The 23104-nt window shown below is 51.0% G+C and overlaps 1 pseudogene across 1 annotated transcript; it reads right to left on the bottom strand.

Annotated features, from left to right (window-relative positions):
- Positions 1–11320: 11320 nt before the first annotated feature.
- On the bottom strand, positions 11321–11797 carry LOC308337233 (small ribosomal subunit protein uS17-like; annotated as a pseudogene). Its single transcript has one exon. The product of its transcript is annotated as a small ribosomal subunit protein uS17-like (transcript).
- Positions 11798–23104: the final 11307 nt, after the last annotated feature.

The following is a 23104-nucleotide window of genomic DNA, read 5'->3' as shown; positions in this document are numbered from 1 at the left end:
TTAACACCTACTGTGTGCCCAACCTGTGCTAGGCACTGTGGAGGAGACAAATGAAGGAGGTGGTGAGGGAAAGATGACTAAGACACTGAAACAATCAGAGGCGAGGACAGGCAGCCAGGTCAGTGGCTGGTCAGGTGCTAATTGTGCTCCTCGGAGTAGGGGCCAGAGGCGGCCAGAGCTCTGAGGTCGGCGGCTGGAGGAGGGAGGGAAGGCTTTGTGAGGCTAGAGCTAGACCTTGAAGGGGGGGGGGCGGCGCGGGGGAGATTTGGCTGGGCAAAAAAGGGAGAAAAGACGCCTTTCTCTGTCTTCCCTGTCCACAGACTGACCTTCGAAGCCTGGATAAATGGTTGGCAAATGCATGGCACATAAAAGAGCAGGTCAGCCAGTGTGGGTGGCTCAGCGCAAACTCCCGATCTCCACCCCGGGAGATAGAAAGTGACGGGCCCAGACCGGGAGCCCAGGGAGCCCTGTGTGTATGGATAAGACACAAAGGGTAGACAGGCTTCCTTGCCACCCAAGCTGAGGGGATTTCATTTTGAGTCCCCCCCCCCCACAGGCCCTGGAGGAGGTAGGTAGAGAGAGGGGAAGAGAGAGAGAGGGCATCAAAGGGACAGGAAAACTGATGCACCAGCGGTGTTCAGAGCAGGCGTGGGCTGGTTGGGTCCTACCTTTCCCTAGGATTCTGAGATTTCTTTGAGAGCCAGGAGGTTCAGGTGGAGGACAGAGATTTTCCTTTCTTCAGCCAGTTGGGAACTCAAGAGTCTACAGAGTCCCATATGTTTCTGCCCAGATCACCTGGTCAAGGGCAAGGACTAGCCATATATTTGTTCTGCTACTTCTGTGTCTCCCATGGCTGAGTGTAGAGGGGAACTTGGCTCTTGTTGCGTTTCACTGGAGAAAAACACCCGGACACACACATATCCTCCCCTCCCCCGCATCATTTTCCCTCTCTCACTGCCCTCTTTCCCTGCCCCCTCCCCAGCACGTTGCAACACCATAGGGACACACCGGGAGTGCCCTGACTTCTTGGCTGGGAACATGTCCTAAGGTGAGTTTTTTGGCAGAGACCCCAGCCTTCTATAGGAGGAGAAGGAGGCTCAGAGAAAGGTGTTTCATGCAGGAGGGTCTGCAAGGGAAAGTGCTGGAACATTTATTAAACCAACAAGAAAGAGGTTAAGCAGCTTGCCCAGGCTGAGCAAGCTTTGTCTTAGGTTCCCACTTCTCCTGATGGACCATTTTATTGTCCCAGTGCTAGTAACTTCCTGCTTGCCAGTCCATCTGGCCTTCCTGAAGCTTCCTTTCCTCTTCCAGTCTATCCCAGTATCCTTCCAGAGAAGTTGGGTTGTCTTGGGTTCGGAGGTGGGAAGCACGGGCTCTCTGTGTTCTCATTCCGGACCTACTGCTTACTGACTGTGTGGGTATGGGCTAGTCACTTAACCATGTTGGGTTCTAGTACCCACCTCACAGGGTCGCAAGAGGACTCAGTGAGATACTGCACATGAAGCGCTCAGCATGGTGCCTGGCACAGAGTTACTGCCCCACAGGTGTTAGCTGTTGTTATTCCCGTGGCTGCTGTCATTTCCCTTCACACAGCCTTGATTTGGCCAACTCTAGGGAGCAATCGCTTCTCTGGCAGCATTGGCAAGGCCTGCCATACCCATTCTGAAACTGAGAGGGAGTTTCCTTATCTTTCTGCTACCCCTTTCTTAAGTCTGTCATCACACAGGAGAAGGAGGGGACAGACGTGTGTGCGGAGATGGACGTGTGGAGAAGATGAGTTTGCGGAATAGTCTTTCTGAGTGGCAGGCAGTGGTGCCATGAAGAGCAAAAATCAAGTCCTTAATGTTTTTTATTAACATTGCCATCTTTATCTCTTCGCCACTCTCATCTTAAGTATCATTTGCTACAGGAATAAGAAGTTAGTTCCTTTGAGAGAAGGCCTCAAAGGCCTTGCATCCTGGACAAGAATTTAGCAACCATCGGCCTCTTGTTATTACCCTGCTGAGTGTAGAATTCTGGGAGCCAACTGACCAACCACTCCTCACTTTCTCCCTCCTTTTACTAGAATTTGATGATGCGTCCATTCTTGTCCAGTGCCCAGAGGCTTCGGGTTGGAGCTGGGCACTGTGTTTGCCCAGAAGAGTTCCCAAGGAGCTGTGCGCCATCCCCATTTGAGGCCTCCCAGAAAGTACTTTGGAGGTTCTATCTGCTATCAGATGGATTGTGTTTGCCCAGGAAGGACTGGACCACCCATGGACCACCTCTGAGCCACTTCACTCTGTCCGTTGGTCTCTGCCCCTCAGGTTAGAACTGCTAGGCCTTGGAGGATGGGAGAGTGGGCAATTAGTCTTAACCTCCCCAAATTCCCGATGACCTGATAGCAAGGAGGTACTTAGACATAGATTTAGTAGATAATTTGTCTTTTTCCCATAATGCCCCCAGAGGATAAAAGAGGCTAGTTCAGGTCTGCTGATTCTGCGAGAATCCGTGCACAGAAAACACCTGTCTCATTACATTAGGTGACCACTTTCTCGGTGCCCTACTGATCAAAAAAAAAAACAAAAAACAAAAAACAAAAAACCAACCAAACAAAAACCACCACAGCAGGACCAGCCTCCTGCTCTGAAGGATCTAAACCCAATTCTAGAGCTGTAATAATACACATGCACTTAGCCCCACAGTGGGCTATTTGCATATCGTAATATGGTTGCCATTGTAGTGATAATTAGCAACTCTGTCATGGTACATAATTATCCTTTCTTTTTAGTGATTAAAGAGCAATTCAAGACTGTGTGGGATTAAGAGACTCTAGTCTCTTAGCAAGTTTGATGATTATAATACAATATTGTTAGCTATATTTACTATTCTGTTTATTAGAGCTCTAGGGCTTATTTACTAATTGTAATAGTTTGCATTTTCTAGAGTTTTATATAATGGAATCATATACCATGTGTACTCTCTTTTTATATGGTTTCTTTCATTCGGCATATTTAAGATCTGTCCATGCTGTTACATCCATCCATATTTCATTCCTTTTTTATTGCTAGGTAACATTCCATTGTATGGAGATACCACACATTATTTATTCATCAGTTGATGGACATTTGGTGGCTTTCCCCCACCCCATGTTTGGCTATTACAAACAAAGCTGCTGTGCACATCTATGTACAAATCTTTCCATAGCTATATATGTCCTTTTCTTTTGGTTAAATACACCTAGGAGTGGAATGGCTGAATCATACAGTAGTTGTAGGTTCAACTTTTTAAGAAACTGTCAAATTGGGACTCCTGGGTGGCTCAATGGGTTAAGCTGATGCCTTCGGCTCAGGTCATGATCCCAGGGTCCTGGGATCGAGTCCCGCATCAGGCTCCTTGCTCAGCAGGGAGCCTGCTTCTCTCTCCACCTCTGCCTGCCTCTCTGCCTGCTTGTGTGCTCTCTCTCTCTTTCTTCCTCTCTGACAAATAAATAAATAAATAAGATCTTTTTAAAAAATTTTAAAAAAAGAAAGAAAGAAACTGTCAAACTGTTTTCCAAAGTGGTTGTACTATTTTACATTCCCACCAGTCGTGTGTGAGTTCTAGTTGCTCTGTGTCCTCCCCAACACTTGGTGAGTCTTTTTAATTTTAGCCCTTCTAATAGGTGTGCAGTGATATCTCATTGTGGTTTTAATTTGTACTTCCCTAATGATGTACTTACTTATAACCAATATATCTTTGGTAAGATATCTGTTTAAATCTTTTGCCCCTTTTTGGGGCACCTGGGTGGCTCAGTTGGTTAAGCATCTGCCTTCAGCTCAGGTCATGATCTCAGGGTCCTGAGATAGAGCCCAACATCGGGATCCCTGCTCAGTGGGGAGTCTGCTTCTCCCTCTCCTCTGCCGCTTCCCCTGCTTATGCACTCTTGCTCTCTCTCTCTCTGTGTCAAATAAATAAATAAAATATTTTTAAAAAATAAATTTTTTTGCCCATTTTTAAATTGATTTGTTTGTTTTTCTTGTTGAGTTTTGAGAGTTCTTATATATTCTGGACACAAGACCTTTACCAGATGATTCTTGCTTTGTGAAGGTTTTCTCTGAGTCTCTGGCTTGCCTTTTCATTCTCTTTATAGTGTCTTTTGTGGTGCAGAAGATTTTGATATCAATGAAGTCCAACTAATCAATTTTTACTTTTATGGATCATACTTTTGGTGAGGTCTCTAAGAAGTCTTCACCTAGCCCAAGGTCACAAATATCTTGTCTTATGTTTTCTTTTATAAGTTTTATAGTTTTAGACTTTACATTTTGGTCTTTGATCCATTTTGAGTTAATTCTTCCAGATAGCGAGAGGTGTAAATTCACATTCATTTTTTTTTTCTTTTTACATACGGATACCGATTATTCTAGCACCATTTGTTGGAAAAGCTGTTGTTAGGCTACTGCAATTGTCCTTATATATGTGGGCTTATTTCTGTCCTTATGTATGTGGGCTATATTCTGTTTTTTTAAAAAAAGATTTTATTTATTTATTTATTTATTTATTTGAGAGAAAAAGTGAGTGAGAGAGAGCACATGAGCAGGAGCAGAGGGAGAGGGAGAGAAATGGACTCCCTGCTGAGCAGAAAGGCCAGATTTCTGGCTGGATCCTAGGACTCTGGGATCATGACCTGAGCAGATGCTTAACTGACTGAGCCACCCAGGCGCCCTCTGTATTCTGTTCTGCTGATTGATCTGTTTATCTTTCCACCAATGCCAGTTTTTTTGATTACTGTAACTTTATGATCATTTTTTGAAATCAGGTGGTGCTAGCCCTCCAACTTTGTTCCTTTTCAGAGTTATTTTTGCCTATTTTAATTCTGCAATTTCATATGAATTTTAGAATGAGATTGTCAATATCATTTTCTTTTAATACTCGAATTTATCCTATTTACAGTAATTTTTAAAAATATTTTACTTATTTATTTATTTGACACAGAGAGAGAGAGAGCACAAGCAGGGGGGCTGGCAGGCAGAAGAGGAGGGAGAAGAAGACTCCCCGCTGAGCAGGGAGCCTGATGTGATCACCACCACCTGAGCCAAAGGCAGAAGCTTAACTGACTGAGCCATCCAGGTGCCCTACAGTAATTGTTACAACAGATATTTTATAATCATGGGTGGCCCTGATGTAACTGTCACTTTAGAAGATTCTTAATCAGGGCACCTGGGTGGTTCAGTCATTGGGCGTCTGCCTTTGGCTTAGGTTATGATCACGGGGTCCTGGGATCGAGCCCCAAATCAGGCTTCCTGCTTGGTGGGAAACCTGATTCTCCCTCTTCCACTCCCCCTGCTTGTGTTTCCTCTCTCACTGTGTCTCTCTCTGTCAAATAAATAAATAAAATATTTTAAAAAATAGAAAATGCTTAATCTTTTCATTGATATTCTTCAGCTAAAGAATTCCATAAGTTTCCAAACTTATGTATTCGCAAAATAGGACTTATGTATTTTGCAAATACAAAATAGGACTATTTATTATTTGCCCTTCATTTATGAACCACGTTTGGTGACTGGGCCCATGATTATCTGCTCCATACATCATTTTATAGATGCCAATCATATCCCTTTCCAACCTTTTCTGCCTAGACAACGTAATACCTCTTTTTTAAAAAGCTTGTCTTCGGGGTGCCTGGGTGGCTCATTCAGTTAAGCATCTGACTTCAGCTCTGGTCATGATCTTGGGGTTCTAGGATCAAGCCCCACCTCAGGCTCTGTGCTCAATGGGGAGTCTGCTTATCTCTCTGCCCCTCCCCCTGCTAGTGCTCTCTCTCTCTATCAAATAAATAAATAAATAAATAAAATCTTTAAATAAATAAAAATCTTTTCTTCATATAGTTACACTCACACCCCATTCTTTTTTCTTTAAAGATTTATGTTTTTAAAGATTTTTATTTATTTATTTGACGCAGAGAAGCAGACAGAGAGAGAGGGGGAAGCAGGTTCCCCGCTGAGCAGAGTGCCCAATGCGGGGCTCGATCCCAGGACCCCAGGATCATGACCTGAACCGAAGGCAGAGGCTTTAACCCACTGAGCCACCCAGGTGCCCCGGGATTTATTTATTATTATTTTTTTTTCTAGAGAGAGTGAGTGAGCATGCAAGCCAGAGGTGGGGGCAAAGGGAGAGGGATTGAGAATCCCAAGCAGACTCCCCACTGAGCATGGAGCCCGTCACGGGGCTTGATCGCAAGATGCTGAGATCATGACCCTAGCCAAAATCAAGAGTCAGACTCCTAGGGTGCCTGAGTGCCTCAGTAGATTAGTGTCTGCCTTCAGCCCAGGTCATGATCTGGAGTCCCAGGATCCAGTCCCAGGTCAGGCTCCCTGCTCACGCTTCTCCCTCTGCCCTTCACCCTGCTTGTGTTCTCTCTCGCTCGCTCTCAAATAAATAAAATCTTTAAAAAAAAAAAAAAAGAGTCAGACTCCTAACCAACTGAGCCACCCAGGCACCCCACACACCCTATTTTGCTGAATCATTTTCGGTCTTAGACCTGATCCAGAATCGTGAAATCTTTTCCAGAGAGTCCAGTGACCAGATCAGCACCTAATATTCCCAGGGTGGATACACTGTGGTTTTGTACAAAGAGAGATGACCTGATTGATCATGAACCACCTTCTCGATGCAGCTTGGAATAAATGACTCTAGCCGGTATATGTTTCCCCAAACAGAGACAGGGAGCAGGAGAGGACAAGAAATGTTTGAGGCTGGGGACATTTGTCCCCCAACTCCATCCCTATCCCCACCCTTAGATTGTAGCTCTCACATCTGTCAGGACCTGGGGTGTCTATTCTAGAGATCTCCCTTGGACAGAGACTTCATGTGAACTTAATTCATGAATGCCCAGACCTGTGCTAGAATCAGAAGAAGAGCTAGGCCTTGGTCCCATAGATTGGACTGCACATGAAATAATTAAAGAGCAGTTCAAGCCTGTGTGGTGTGAAGAGATCTCGTGGTCAAATCTGGGCTATCAGCATTTCGAAAAGGGGGTTCCATAGGTGTGCACTCTACTTATCAGGGTGTAACCAGCTCCGTCGGTCTGGGGACCTTGGTGGGGACCTTGCTGGATGGGCATTATTTGATTAACCAAAACAGAGCAGCAAGGGCATGGCTGGCCTGAGAAACTCCGTGAATGAGCCTGGAATGTTCCCTCAGGGGACCATGAGGAGACCACTGGGCTTCAAGCCCAGGCTTGAGTTGGGAAATCATGGGAAACAAGGCTGAGTAGGTAGGGTGGGGTCAGACTGTGAAGGACCTTTGGAAACCAAGCAGATGAGTTCGGACTGTAAAGCTCAGCCGAGTGCAGCTGGTATGGCCACAGCCAGATCTGAATGTGTGCCCTGGAGTAGGAGTTGGCGCCAGCTCAGAGGGAGGAGCTGGGCAGAGGCAGGGCCGTGACTGGAACTTCATCTCCCTCACATCCGGTCAGTGGGCTTTCTGCTGCACCCGGCCTAGTTGTTAGCTTTTCGAAGGCTTTCACGTCCACTCCGTACAGCTTCCTAACGGGGCCCACAGGCGGGGGGAGTAGGTGGTAAAGGCCAGATCGCTCTGTGGCTAGTGGTGTGAGGTAAGGCAGACCACTGAGAAATACCCACCTGCCTCACCGACCTGCTGGGCTGCCCCATGGTTGCCCCGGAGACACTCTCTAGACTAAGACAAGGGTAGCTCCAGATGGCCTTTTTCAGAGAAAATGTGTTAAGGAGAGAGGCAACACATTAACCTAATATCACTCACTAACACATTAACATTAAATGGTTTGTGATTTTTCAGAGTGGTGGGGAAGTCATTGCTGGGGAGAGGGGATGGTGGCCTGCTGCTAGGGTCAGTCACAGGAGCTCCGGCTAGCACGAGGTCTGTAGTGGAGAGGGGAGCAGGAGGCCCAAGACTGGGAGAGCCATGTGACTTGGCATGCCTGTGGTTACATAGCCCATTAATGGCAAAATTGCCTTAGCAGAGGTTTTCCAAACTTTCCCACCCAAGTGCCCCAAACTATTGATTTATATCCTAGAGGCCTAGAAGGACACAATCTTATAAATTTCTTTGAAGTGTGGCATTTTATCCTAAGTGCGAATGTTGCAATCTACTGCCTAAATATATTTTCATTGATTTATCAGCAAGCAACATGGAAGCTCCTGAAAGATGCCCTGAGTTGGGACTGTGGCTTCGATTACTGCTGTGTGGCTTGGTCGGCTTTAACAAGCAGGCCCTGGCCCTGTGAGACCTGCTTTTGGACAGGTCAGAATTTACACTTTCGGGATCTTGGCCCAAAGTGCAGGAAGGTGTGTCCGTCACCTGCAGCGTGTTCATTTGCCTGCTGTCCCCATCCCTGTCCCCCTCCTTGGTTCAAACTTATTTGATGGAAAAATCTAAGCCCTTGTGTCCCCGGGGGAAGTTGCTGGACTTGCTCAGTGGTTAGCTCTGGCCTTAACCCAGCCTTTGGTGTGGGGATCATGAGACTCCGAAGTAGGCATGCATTGGCCGAGGCTGTGCCCACAGATTCCCTAGCCTTCCCCCCTCTACCACAGTCAGCCTGTGGCCCCTCATTCTGTCCCACCTTGAGCTCGGAGTGTTTACAGTACTTCCAGTTAGAAAAACAGAAAACCTGCCTGTGCTCTCAGAGCCTAGCCCTGCCGCTGCTCATCTCTTGGTGGTTGAGAACAGAAGAGCCGTCAAGGCCTCCAGGCCAAAGTTATCCTTCTCAGTGACCCAAGCACCTCATTCCTGTCCCCATAGCCTGCAGACAGAGATGATGACAATGTACAAAGAATGCATGCCCTCCCCCAGCTGGGGCAAGGCGGATAAAGCGCTATGAATATTCAGGTTTCACTCTGGCAGGCAGCAAACCTTCATCCACACCCCCTGCCGGCCAGGGGTACAAGGGGGGTTCCAGACTATAGCGCCTGTAGTGATGAAACCACAGCAGGTAGGGCCCTGGGGAGGCTGTCTGGGCTGGGCGGGGCAGGGCAGCCGGCTGGGTGAGGCCCAGATTCCCCATGCTGATAAGACAGCCTGTAAACACCCAGCAAGGGGAGGGGGCAGAGGGCAGGCGACCAGATGGCAGGAGAAGGGGGGAACCGGAGCCCAGGGCTAGCGGCAGGAAGTGGGGCTTGATGTGGAAACATCCTGTCCAGCGGGGGCTAGACCAGTGGCCATTAGCGATCACTCCCTCCACCAAGGAGGCAAGTTCAACACAAGGTGGGGCTGCCTGGGCACCAGACCGAGAACCTGGTACTCCACATTGCCAAAGGACATGATAAATGGGTCTCTATTATGGGTTCTTCTATCCCTGAACACTGCTGGTGGGGGGAAATCAGGACCGAGCTCCCCACGCGCCAGACCTTGGGGAAACATAGTAGTGAAATTGTCCAAGAGAATTTGACTCTTACAGGAAAGTCCTGGTCGTCACCATCAGTGAGGAGCATCGATTGGAATCACCTAATTGTGTCTAGAACCTCCTGCAGCCCTCTGAGAAGAAGCACACATTTGACACGCCTTTCTGTTCCACCTTGTAGGACTTTCTAATTAGAACCTCAGGGGGTCTTGCGGTGCCTGAATGTCTCAGTGGGTTAAGCCTCTGCCTTCGGCTCAGGTCATGATCTCGGGGTCCTGGGATCGAGTTCTGCATTGGGCACTCTGCTCAGTGGGGAGCCTGCTTCCTCCTCTCTCTCTGCCTGCCTCTCTGCCTACTTGTGATCTCTCTCTCTGTCAAATAAATAAATAAAAATCTTAAAAAAAAAAAAGAACCTCAGGGGGTCAGAGCTCACGGAGCCTTTTGCAAGGGAGCACCAGACTCATTTGCTTGACTTTTCAGACGGGGACACTGGGATCCAGAGAGGGGCGCTTGGCAATGCTCATGGCAGACCTAAATTGAAGCCCCTGGTCTATAGCATTTTCCACTGCCTACCCTGTTGCTTTAGGCCCAACCACCAGCCTGCATGCATGCAGCTGGCCCTGCTTTGCACACTCGCTCAGCCTCAGCATTTATCCTTGCTTAGGGCCGTGGGGAGGCTGGTAGAAGAGATCCTCAAAATCAGAAATTGGACATCTGGAGTGTGGCCTGAACTGCTCTGTCAACTTGCACATGGCCTTGAGTGAGCTGCTGCCTCTCTCTGGGCCTCATTTTTGTTCGTTTGTTTTAAATAACAGTTTAGTTTGGGGCGTCTGGGCGGCTCAGTTGGTTAAGGGTCCGATTCTTGATTTCGTCTGAGGTCATGATCTCAGGGTCGTTGAGATTGAGCCCTACATCAGGCTCTGTGCTGGGTGTGGAGCCTGCTTAAGGATTCTCTCTCTCCCTCTGCCCCTGCCCCACCAAATAAAAAAATAAAAATAATAATGAATAACAGTTTAATTCAATTTAATTCATTGCCATACAATTCAGTTATATACTCAAAGTATACAATTTATTGTCTTCAGTATATTCACAGAATTTTACTTCTATCACTACAATGCATTATAGAATATTGTCATCACTCCATAAAGAGACTCTGTACCCATTAGCAAGTCACTCCCCATTTTCTGCCAGTCTCTAGGCCAAATAAGAGATATTTGGTACAGATATATTTTGGGGAGAAAAAAACCCAGCAATCGATTAGGTAGATGGGATAACCCAGCTTACCGGGAATTTAGGAAGAGAATCTACCTCAGTCTACCTGAGAAGAATAGGGTGGGCCCGGCGATAAGCCCCTGCCGTGGGCCTGCCATCTATGAGGTGCTCAGGGCTGACTTTCCATAAATATTTGAATAAACATGTGAATCAGTACCCCGAGATAAGAACCCAGACTAACATTATGTGTAAACTGAGAGCAAGTGTATATTTATGGGGCAGGGCCATGATATGGCCACTCCAGGTCTGGATCCAGGAACTCTCTGGTAATGGTAGGCCCCTTGAGGTGGAATAGAGTCAGCGTCCTTCATCAGTAGAGCTGGAAGCCTCCCATTCCACTTCCCCTTCCTTCATAGCTGGCTCAGCTTGTCACCATTTTGGTGCAGACTTGGCCCAGAACGTTAGGAATCACTTCTTCGATGGAGCTTTGATTGGGATTGAGGCCCTAGAGGAGGGGGTGGGTCACAGATGTGGGAAGCTTTTGTTGAAGGAGCATCACAGAGGTTCTGAACCTTCAAAGTTGTGTGTTGTGAGCGAGCACTGAGCTAGGGATCTGAGCAAATGGTCACCAGCGTGGGGCCGTGGGGAAGGCACAGGCTTTGATATCGAAGGCACACAGCCTGGCTTTGAGTTCTGCCTCTTTTATTTATTTATTTATTTATTTATTAACTAGGAAAATAAATTTTGTCCAGAGGTATGGGCAGATGTCTAGTCTTAGAACTTCTGGAGTTGCTTCTTGTTGCTGGCAGCCTTGCTGACCTTCAGCACGTTGAAGAGCACAGTCTTGTGCAAGGGCTGACACTCACCCGCTGTAACAGTGTCACCAGTCTGGAGGGCCCTGAAGTGGGGGACTGGTGTACAGACATGTTCTTGTGGCATCTCTCACAGCAGCTGTACTTTCGGATGTAATGGGAGTAGTCTTGGTGGATGACAGTGGTCCTCTGCATCTTCATCTTGGTCACCAGACAGAATCTGCCTTCCGGTGGAGACATTAACAGTAAAGGGTCATTTCTTACCAGCATAGTCACCCTTAGTGGCCTCCTTGGGCATCTCGAAGCCCAGACCAATGTTTTCGTAATATTGCAGGACTCGAGTTTGTTCTTGCCAGTTTCTCCAAGCAGGACCCTCTTCTTGTTTTGAAAGACGGCCAGCCGCTTTTGGTAGGCACCCCTCTGTTCGAACATCCGCCATCTTCTCCACCGCCTGAGAAAAGGTCTGCTTCCATTCTTGATGGGCGATGTGACCTTGGTCATGTTACCTAATCTTTTCTGAGCCTCACTTCTGCTGTTTTAAAAACGGAACTATTAAAACAGGATTATTACCAAAAGAGATTTCACTGAAAACAAAGTTCAGAGAGCGCAGTAGTTGGAAATAAACCTAGGTTCTGTCCCCAGCTCTGCCAGTGACTAGCTACTTTGTAAGGATGTTTTAAGAATTAAAGGAGATAGCCTAGATGAAGTGCTTGGCACACCGACCCCACAGCTTGTACCCAGCAAGTATAAATCCCAGCCACCTTCCCTGCACGCCACCCTGTATTTTTTTTAAGATTTTATTTATTTATTTGACAGACAAAGATCACAAGTAGGCAGAGACGGGGAGGGGAAGCAGGCTCTCCACTGAGCAGAGAGCCCGATGCGGGGCTCGATCCCAAGACCCTGAGATCATGACCCGAGCCGAAGGCAGAGGCTTCAACCACTGAGCCACCCAGGCGCCCCCACCCTGTAATTTTTACAGTTTGGCCCCTTTCCCCAGATGCAGAGGGAACAACTTGAAGTGCTATCAGAGGGCACAAAAGAAAATCTTACCCACATTTACACAATACCCACACCCCTCTGCTCCTCCCCCAATGGGCCCATGGTGAGGCCACAGTGGCCACACCCACCATCCCAGGCCCAGCACTAGCTCAGATCTGTGCCAGCCCCACAAGCACTTGCCCTGTGCTGGCACTGATCTCAAGTGCTTCCACCCCCTCCACCCAGGCTAGATGCTCTTTCCAAACACGTGCCACCAGCTTTGAGTCGGGCTTGTAACCAAACCCTGGCCCTGGGTTTGCACTCCAGATGTAGGGAGGGGCTGGCAGAATCCCAGGTGCATATCCAGATGTTGTCTCCAAGGCCTTCTTGGCGTCCCCCATGCCAGCTGTGAAGCAGTATTTACTCCAAATTGCGGGGCTGAAGAAGCAGGCTTGTGTGGGGCCCTATCACTGGGGCACTGGGTCCTATTTGCCCTGGGAGGGGTGTGTGGAGGGCGAGGAGACGGGGAAAAGAGAGACTCTGTTCTCGAGACAGGAGGCCTGCCTGGGCAGGGCTCTCGGCCTAAGTCACAAGAGGGTGACCTCTAGAACTGAGAGGTATCAAGACCATCTTCCCATCTATTTTTTGTTGGCTCACCCAGTACCATCATGTCTAGGGGTCCCCTTAGCTTCTCCTACTGCTGCTTGGACCTCACGGAACAATATTACCATAGGGGGACCAGAGAGATTGTGTCTTTCCACTCCTAGGCCCCCATCCCAGGCATCAGGGCTTCTAGAACTATTACCATGTAATTGTAACCTGTCCTCAGGAGGACCGGCAGCTAGGCAGAGGTCCAGGGCCTCAGGCTTCTACTGCTCCTCTGACCCTTTGCCTTGGGAAGGCCTGGCAGAGATGGTCACATGCCTGCAGGATCCCTGTCGGGCACACAGCCCCAGTGCTAGGAGCTCCAACCTTGCAAGGGCAACTGGGAGGTATTTACAAGTGCAAGTCACGACACCGAATCACTAGCAGCTATGGAATGTGATAGCTTCCTGTTCCATCACCCAGAAAATGCCGCTACCCTTGACCCACATGTACTGTAATACTTTGCTCTCCATTGTTGTCTCTGTCCATTGGTGCTGGGGACAAAATTATGCAAAATTGTCAAGTGGCCGTTGCTTTCAGTGTCACCTGCCCCTCCCAGTTAACCCTTACAGTCGGCCTGCTTTCCCCCAGGCTCTTGCCGCAGCCCATCCCTCCATCCTGAGCCACCCGGGGCTCATCCTCAGCCCAGGTGGACATTGCCCTGAGCACACAGTCCAGTCTTTTTGTCCAGTCCTAGAAGGCCAGGCTCATTCTGCACCCGCCCCTCAAGGCGATAGCTAGGTAAGGTGATAAACCCACTTCTCCTCATCCTCTAGCAGGAGAGGGTTTGGCGGAAACAGCCCCAACTCCCTCCCAGTCCCAAGTCCCCCAGCCCAGGCAGGCTGGCAGTGGAGCTGTTGGGGCCTCCCCTTGTGCAGACAGCTGTCTCCTCAGCCTTCCTGTGAGGGATCCTCCCCCGTTCCCCGCAGGGCCCCTCCCCTCTCTGCACTCTCTGACCTGTGTGGGGCAGGGGCGGGGCAGGAGGGCCTGCAGGCCCTGAAGGGGAAACTGCTGAAACCCCTGGGACAGGAAGTGGCAGAGAGGGGCTGTTTCCTCTGGCAGAGCAGGGGTGCGGTGAGAGCTGGCCCTATCCCCTACTTGACTGCTTGTCTGCTGTGGGTCCTGGGAGGTGGGGGAGAGCTGAGCACCCTTCATTCCCTTGACTCCGCCCCCACAAAAATGGATGCTCCTGGCCCACCAGGTCAGAGGGGCTGGGGAGGGGGGATGGCTCTCAGAGGAAGCCATCTCTATTTTGATGGGAGAGGACTTCAGAAAGAAGGGCAGACAGGTCAGCTAGAAGGGAAGGGTGGGGAGGGGCAGGTGAGTATGGGGTGAGGGGGGCCCACAATGGCAACGGAAAACCACAGTTGGGCAGGGGAGCCTTCTGTAAGCTCATACTCTGAGAGAAGATGATCAGGACTGTGTCTGCTCAAAACTGTGTGAGTTGGAAATGCAATAAATTGCTGACTGTGACTCATAGGGCTAGAAAGGGCCTTAGACCATCCAGTCCGACCCCCTCACTGGGCAGCGGAGGAAACTGAGGCCCACAAAGATGAAGTGACTTGCTCAAGGTCCCAGCATGGGCCGAGCCCAGCCAGGATTTTCTTTCTGATGAAAATCTGCCGAGTTTGTGTTTGGTGCTCCACACGTCCTTCCTGGTGCTCCTGAGTGCTCCATGACGTTCTTCTCAGAAATGAGCTTAATCAATCTATTCACACTGGAGGGGAGTGAAGCCTTTAGTCGGGAGCCAGTGAACTTTTCCTACAAATAGACTGTAAATATTTTAGGCTTTGTGGCCCATAGGGACTCTGTCACAACTCAACTTACAATGCAAAAGGAGCCATAGACGATAGGAAAACGAATGAGCGTAACCGCATTCCAATAAAACTTTATTTGTGGACACTGAAATTTGAACTTCGAATAATTCTCATGTGGCATGAAATATTATTCGTCTGTTTATTTTTTGCCCTGATCATTAAAAATGTAAAAGCCATTCTTAGCTCATGGACCATCCAAAACAAGACAGTGGGCTGGATTTGGCGTGCAAACCCTAGTTGGCCAACCTGTACTTCAGTAACTAAGAAGTAAATCTAAGGTGTCGGGTGGAGGGGGAGAGAATATACTTGGTGGGGAGGAAGCAGGTAAGGCTGTGAAAAGGAGGTGACATTTGCTTCAGATCTTGACCACTGTGTGGGAATTGGAGCTGCAGAAATTGGGGAAGGGCACAGCAGGCCTAGGGCATGGTGTGAACAAAGGCACAGAGGTGGGGAAGTTGCTGCAAAAGTTAAATGTGTTCTGCACATGTGTGGCTTCATTGTTATTTGCCAGCCCTGGGTCTTTGGTTGCTGTCTGTTCTCACCAGAGGAAAGGGTTGGCTGTATTGAGGACACCGAGAGATAATGAGGAGGGGAAGAAGAAAGGTCACATGGGAGTCATAGCAACTGGCTGTGTGAACTTGGGCGAGTCGTTTTTCCTCCCTCGGGATCTTGGTGTTTGCAGTTGGATGATAGGACGGATAAATGCCATGATCTTTCAGGTCCCTTTTAACTTTGATATCCTGGGACTCTGAGTCAGGAAGAGGCTTTGAGTAGTGTGGGTGAGGGGGAAGGAGGAACCCCAGGAGTCCGTGGTGACATCAGAGCTGAAGCTGCCCACACCCTGATGGGCTGTCTTTCTACCTCTGCCCTGCACGCTCTCCTGTGTGCAGGCAACACTGGATGGTCCTTTGCTTTTGTTGGCCTGGGAAGTGGCCAGTGGTGGTGGGGCGGGCGTTGGGGGGGTGGGCATTTGGAAGGGGCACTCAAGCAGGCAGCGAACCCAGCCCAGCCCCTGCCGTCTGGGGGATTCCCAAACCTGAGCAAAGAGCCTCCGCATCAGTTTCTAGGACACGGGCTGGCAGGGGCCTTGACAAAGAACACTGTCCCTTCAATAAAAGTTATCTGACTTAATATCCTGTTGGTGCCAAGTCACAGATTAGCCCAGCTTCTAAAAAACCCACTAATGAATTTAATTAGTCTCTGGTCAGTGTTTCTTTTTTTTTATTTTAAAGATTTTTATTTCTTTATTTGACAGAGAGAGAGAGATTACAAGTAGGCAGAGAGAGAGGGAAGCAGGCTCCCCGCTGAGCAGAGAGCCCGATGAGGGACTCGATCCCAGGACCCTGAGATCATGACCTGAGCCAAAGGCAGAGTCTCAACCCACTGAGCCACCCAGGTGCCCCCTGATCAGTATTTCTGTTACCCCTCTCCCCCTACCAATGGAAGCAAGCAGGCCTTCCTGGGGGCAAGGGTGGGGCGTGTACCGTTTGAGGCCACCTTTCATTCATCACATGCCACTTTCTGCCACAGTCCTGTATCTGGGATGGCAGCCTCACTGGCCAGGCCTGCTCCTTTGACCACTAAAGGCCTGTAGCGGTCCCTCCTGCTGATGGTGTGTGTGTGTGTGTGTGTGTGTGTGTGTGTGTGTGTGTGGCAAAATGACTCTCCAGGTCCTCTTTTTTTCACCTGGGTTTTTCAAGATAATCCCAAATTCAGTCCAAGGTGAGCTCATCTTCTTGCTGTATTTCCTGTTTCCATCACTTCTTATCTTTTAGCAGCCTTTACAGTAAGAGCAGGCTCCACATCTTGGGGTCCCTACAACTACTGTATTACCCTATACTCTGCCATTTTATTCCCTTGGGTGGCTCTGGGCCTCACCTCCTGGGTTCCAGCTGCCCCACTGGGTCTCCTTCCATCTACTCTACTCATACACTCAAACCAAACGGATTTGCCTAAAGAACTGCTTGCCTTAGGCCCCTCCCTTGGTCTAGAATCTCCAGGAACTCCAAGTATCTGTCTATGTTAAGTTCAAATTCCACCACCTGGTGGATCTTGGGCCTCTGCACCTACCCAGCTATTTTCCCTGACCTCCCAGCCAATCTCTCTCCCCCATAGCCAAGCTGGTTTCCTCTCTGTCCCATGAGGTTTATGGTTGCTGGTCATGTCCTCCCTCGCCTTCGTCTCACCCCATTATCTCCATGTCCCTGTCTTCCTGTCCATCCAGGTAAAGAGATGCTGAATATTTGACGAGTGAGTGTAGTCAAAAGGACACAAATCAGACCAGGAAATTGAAAAACGTGTTTGAGACATAACAGAAAGTTTTCATGTACATTAACTCACTGGCCTTGCACGACAACCCTTTGAGCTAGGGAGGATGTCCCCATTTCACAGAGGAAGAAGGTCACCTGGCCAAACCCCAAGGCAAAACTGGATCTTCTCACGGAGAGGATCATGCCCTTATGATCTGCATAACTTCTGGGGTCCCCTCCTAAGCTGTAGCTGGCGGCCCACCATACTGGGGTTCAGTAGCTGCTCTGGACTAGGCTTTGTCTTCTTTACTGTAGCGTGTTCTTGTATTGGTCTGGCTTCCTCTTCCCAGAAGAGCTTTGTGACTCTCTGGGCAGGTCCCTGGAGCGGTAGAGATGAGGATGTGGTGGCCGCAAGCACCTCCAGGGGGTGCTCTTTGGGCTTTCTCAGGCAAGGCCCTTGGGAGTCGTCTGGGGAAATAGGTTCACTTTGTCAGTAACCCTTCCCCCCACCCCCCACCCCGACCCTCCTCCCCTGCTGGGGCTTCTGTAGAGCTCTTCTTGCCACATAACCACAACCCCAAGGGCTGGGGTGGGGTGAAGGTGACGAGGACTGGGGACTGGGAGCTCCTCTCCAACCAAAGCAGCCTGCCCCTCTCTGCGGGGGGGGGGGGGGGGGCCCAACGCCTGCCAGGAGCCAGCCTCTACTACACCAGCAACTGGAAGCCTCCAGCCCCACCCCGTCTATGTTCTGGAACCAACAGGGGACTTCCGGGGGCTTCACGGGGGCCCTAGGCCCCCTTTGCTCTCTGGGAGGTCACCTGAAACTCATCTTATGGATGAGTGATTTTTAATTTCCAAAGTGCTTTCCCACCACCGTCTTCATTCACCCGAGACTCCCCAGTGAGCATCTGCTAAAGCTGGCTTAACCCTCAGCCCTCCCCCATTGTAAGGATGACAGAAACCACAGCCCAGAAAGATGGCTGACTTTTCCCAGGGTCTCACAGCTGGTTGGGATACAGCCAGGAGAGAGAGGGCTTCCTTCCTCCTCCCTGCAACATAGACAGCGCCCACCATGGGGCGAGCTTAGGGTCTCCTGGAGAAAGGGGAAGGGGGCTGCCCCCTCCTGCAGCCCTAATCGCCCCCTCCACTGGGACAGCTCAGGGCCTGGGAAGGTAAAGGCTAGACGGGAGCTGCGAAAGGACGAGGGCAGTTGGAGATGAGCTCTGGGCCTCCCTCACCATCAGAGCTGTGGCAAGCCCTACAATGGAGGCAGGCAGTGACCCAGGGCCAAGGAAGGAAACTGGGTTTCTTGTAAATAAGCAAAGAGAAACCCCAACCAACGGGGTTTGCAAAACCTTTATTTTTTTCCTCCCCCTTCCTGATTTCATCGCGAATGGAGGGGATGGTGAAAAGAAAGGAATAGAGGAGAAGGAGCTGACAAAATAGTTGTGGCTGGGGCCCCTTCACTGGGCGTCTGCTCAAGGAGGAGGGCTCTGCTCGCTGGTCAGAGTCAAGGCTGTGGGGGAGTCCCACGGGTGGATTACTTCTGCTCAGTCCGTGGCTACAGCTTGGACCCCTGGCTCTGGCCCTCTGGCTCTTAAATACAGCCCACTGGTCACGTGGGGCAGCATGCAAATTTGCTTCTGGATGACTATTAGCCAGAGGAGGGGCTGTTTTTAAGTAGAGGGTACAGCTGTTCCTGGGGTAGTTTCCATTTTGTTTGTGGTTGTGGGGGAGGGGCGTTGAGAGAGTGGGAAATGGCATGGAGGAAATTGTCACTTCCTTTCCAGAGAATTCCAGAAAGGTTTCATGGAGGACTGGGTATTTCAGGAGTGAGGGCTGGCTCTGAGAGGATGAGGAACTGGAGAAGGAGAACTCTGCTTTGTGGCCTGGCTGACCATCGGCCCCCATGTTTCCTGGCGTGCGTGGAAATGCCCCGGGTGTTACTAGCAATTCTGTGAGAGCCACTGGCTCAGCTGAACGGGTGTAGATTTAAACTCGCTCCACAGAGACTGTGGATGTGGCTTTCACATAGGGGCTGCTTCCTGTATGCAGAGGAGGCCCAGATGGGTGGGTGCTGGACACCGCCTGACGTGCTCCAGTGACAGCCCCAGAAAGGGTCTGTACATCTGAAGGGGGCCCAGCTGTGATGACGCAGGAGCAGCCCAAACCACTTCTATTTGGCTATTTTGGTTTTGAAATGCAGTCAGAACCACAGTGAGCCCGAGGTGTGCGTTTGTGTCGCTTGCTTGCTCCCTCCTGTGGCATGCATTCGCTCACACACGGTGTCAGGGGCCATCTGCTCTCCAGACGCTGTGCTTTCAGTGCAAGTAGGACAGGCCCTGGGAGCCAGGGATCCTGCTGTGGCCTCCAGGGGAGTGAAGGGAGTGGAGCTCTTGCCACCCTGGGAGCTGACTCTGACTGGAGCCAGCTGTGATCTGTACAGGGATGGGGCCGGTGGGGAACTTCCCAGGCACGTCTGTGACTTGGACCGAGTGTCTGTGTGTACCCACCTAGCACCCTGCTCACCATCAAGGCAGTGTCCGGGGCTCTAGGCCACTGAAGCGGTGTCTCAGCATGTCTGTGAGGACACTAGGGAGGAGTGCCCCTGGTGTGGGCCTCTCTGGCCTCCAGCAGGGCGGGCCTTCTGTGGTGGTGGTTTTTTTGGTTTCAGGTTCCTGGGAGAGGGAGGTTATTTTGAGGGACTTAGTGGGGGGGGGGATAGTTCACTCCTCTGCCGGGGAGAGTGAGTGAACATGCAAATGAGCCTCTCCCCACCTCTCACTTTCAAATCCTCAAACATCTGAGGGGGGGAGGGGCAAAACTTTCTGGACTGGAAGGTTCCATGGTGGGGCTGGGATGGGAGTTTTCTTAGCCTTGGCCAAAAACATAGGACAGCTACTTCCTACCCCCCTAGCTGGAGGCTGGAGGTTTGGACAGAACAGGACACCAGGCTCAGCCTTGGGTCCTGGGTGCAGCAGCCTCGCAATGCCTCCAACCCTGGGTCGGCAGAACCCGCACCAACCAGGTCCTGGATTTAGATGCTTAGATGTGTGGACACTTAAAGAATGCAGTCGGATTAGTCTCTTCTGCTATTGCAAAGCTCTCTGCACTGATGTCCAAGGATTCCACCCAGTACCGTGTGGGGCTGCCTTCTCTCCTCCACCACCTCCATATTCTGCGGCTGGCGCATTTTTCTTCCCGGGAAGCATAGGATTTTGGCTTTTCGGTGGCCCCGGTAGTGGGGAGCAGCAGTGGCAGCCCATCCCAGGCCCCCTCACCGCAGCTTGCTGGAGCCAGCACCAGCTCGGCTCTGTCTTCCTTCTTCTCACGAAGGCAGGCATGGAGGAGGAGGAGCCCACGACGGAGTTTTGTGGCGCTGCTGGCCCGACTAGGGCAGCCCTTTGACACACACAGGCCCTCGTGCACACATACCCACGCTTGGGGCACACGAGCACACCCTGCATGCAAGTAAATCTGTGGTGTGTTTGCATACCCACAGTGACAACTCCCATCGTAAATTACAGTGCAGAACTACACAGCTGTAACACACACACACAGGGCACACAACACCCACCCCACAACCCATGTATACGTGGATATACGTTTTTTAGAGAGGGAAGGAGGGGGAGAGGCAGAGGGAGAGGGAGAGAGGGAATCTTAAAGCAGACTCCCTGCTGAGCACGGAGCCTGCGGGCAGGACTCAACCTCACAGCCCTGAGATAGTGACCTGTGCTGAAATCAAGAGTCAGATGCCTAACTGACTGAGCCATGCAAGTGCCCCACGTGGATTATACTTCTTGCCCAGAAAATACACCTCACCGGTACTGACTGACCAGTAGCATTCATTCATTCGTTCGTTCGTTCGTTCATTAGTTCATTCATGTGTTTGTTCTGCAAACATAAATCGAGTGTCTGCTACAGGCGAAGCACAGTGTGGGGTGCTAACGTTTTGCTGATGACCAGCACACTTGTCCTTGCCTTCAAGGAAGCCACTGCCTCATGGGGGAGGTCAGGAAGGTGCACGGAAGGTCCGTAGGCAGAGAGCACCAGTGAACTTGCCAACGTGAAGTGCTGATCTGTGAAAACAAGCCGGAGATGAGCAAACCTGGAGGGAAGGGCTGCCTCGGAATGACGTCGTTGGGGGGAGAGGGGGCAGACACCAGGGTTTCGTGTTTAGACAAAGTGGGATTAGGTGAAAGTGATCCCTTTCATTTGATTAGTATGAGAATGCTTCCTGGGGGCAGACAGCCGGCCTGAGGGAGGGAGGGCCTGAGGGAGGGCGGGGAGCTGCGGAATGCGGGCCTAGGGGCGCTTTGGCTAGAGGAGACAGACCTTCCAAGCATAAATGGCCCTGGGAGGCTTCTCAGGCGGGCCACAGGAGACCGGGTCACAGGCAGGGCCGGGTGGGGGTAGGGTGGGGTGGGAGGGGTGGAACTCAGGCCAGACCGCGTTCTCCGCAGGGCCTCCTCTTCGTCGTAGCAGGGCTGTCTCATTCACCCAAAGGGAAACTCAGACCTGACAGGTTGAGTGGAGCTACTTGAAGTTTTGTGTTGGGGGGCCGGTGGAAAGGTGCGGGGGTGAGGGTGGGGGTGGGGAGCGGGCGGAGCCAGCCCTGTGGGCTAACGGAAAGGAAGTGGGAGAGGCCTGGGTGTCTCCTGTGGGGGAGAGCGGTCATCAGAGAGGTCACCCGTGGTCCTCCTCCCTTTCCTCCCCTTTTCCCCCTCTCTGAAGTTCCTCATTTCTTTCCGGGACAGGAGAAGACGGCTTTGCCACCCTGGCACTGCCAGACCTGGAGGCAAGGTGTGTCAAGGAGATAGGAGTCAAACGTGTCACTCCTGCTGTGGTGCGTGGACCGAGTTCTTCAGGCGCTCGTGGTTGAACTGGGCTATTCGTAGACCCACCCCATGTCCACACACACGAGGATACCATTAAAAACAACCCTAGGGGCCAAAGCTGTGGTACCCGGGGGTGGCAGGCCCAGTGATCGAGAGGAGAGGAGTGGAGCAGGCTGGCAGGAGGGCCGTGGGAGTGGGAGCTAGGCTTCGGGAGGTAGGCACGGGTCTGCCACAGCAAACAGCTGGAGGCCCCGGGCGCCCCGGCGAGTGTCTAGGGGGCATGCTGTCAATGCCTCACGGGGGACAGGGGAGATGTGTGGGCTGCAGCAGACAGGTTTCCTGGAAAAGGTGGGGGTGGCCTGAGCCAGCCCTGGAGGATGAGGAAGGCTCTGTGGGCCCCTCCCCGAGCTGAGGCTCCTCTCAAGTTCCCAGGGTGACAGTTCAGTCTTGAAACTGAAAGCAAAGCTGAGGCAAGAGCGTGAACCCACACAAGGCACAGAGGCCATCCTCTCCAGCGGGGGGCAGTGGTGGCCGGGTGGCGATAAGTGCCCAGGGCCTATGACCCACCCATCCCTCTGTCTCAGGGCTCTCTGGGGGGCGTGGCCAATTCTGAGAGTCCCCCACCCCTGGAGCAGGGTCAGACCTGCGCTGGCCCTGCAGGCATAACACCCCACAGTGAGACGCTTCTTCCTCTACAGACTCTGCCCTTCGGAGCTAAGTGGCCACCAGTTCCAAGGTAGAGGGAGCCAGGCAGAGTCTGGCAGAGCACCTGGTACCCCCATGTGTCCCTAACCCACAGCCGCCCCCACAAGATTCTTCCTGAGCCAAGGGAATTTTAAGAATTCTTCATGCTACTGTCCCATCTGTAGGGACAGATGGAGTGCCCTGATTTCCCCTGTGGCCACACCCTGGGAATTAATCTTCAGGGTGGAGAGAGCCCAGAGTCCCTCTATCTGTCACCTCCGAGGAGGCAGGAGAAAACACAGAAGGAGGCTGTGTGTCTTCACGGCCAGCTCAGGTGCAGACGATATTGAGAGACCCACAATGAGGCTCGGCCACTTCCCACCGGACGCAACTCAGTTAACTTCCTCTTTTTCCTGACCTTTTTTTTTTTTTTTAACCTGCTTCCTTTCTTCTCCCATCATCCTCCACTTTTGGCAGTCTGGCTGTTGGCTAGACGTCCAGGAAAGTGCCTTACTCATTGCCCCTGTCTCTC

This window comes from Martes martes, assembly GCF_963455335.1.
Source record: "Martes martes genome assembly, chromosome: X".
Lineage (NCBI taxonomy): Eukaryota > Metazoa > Chordata > Mammalia > Carnivora > Mustelidae > Martes > Martes martes.
The sequence above is the reverse complement of the archived record's forward strand: the minus strand, read 5'-3'. Positions and strand labels throughout refer to the sequence as shown.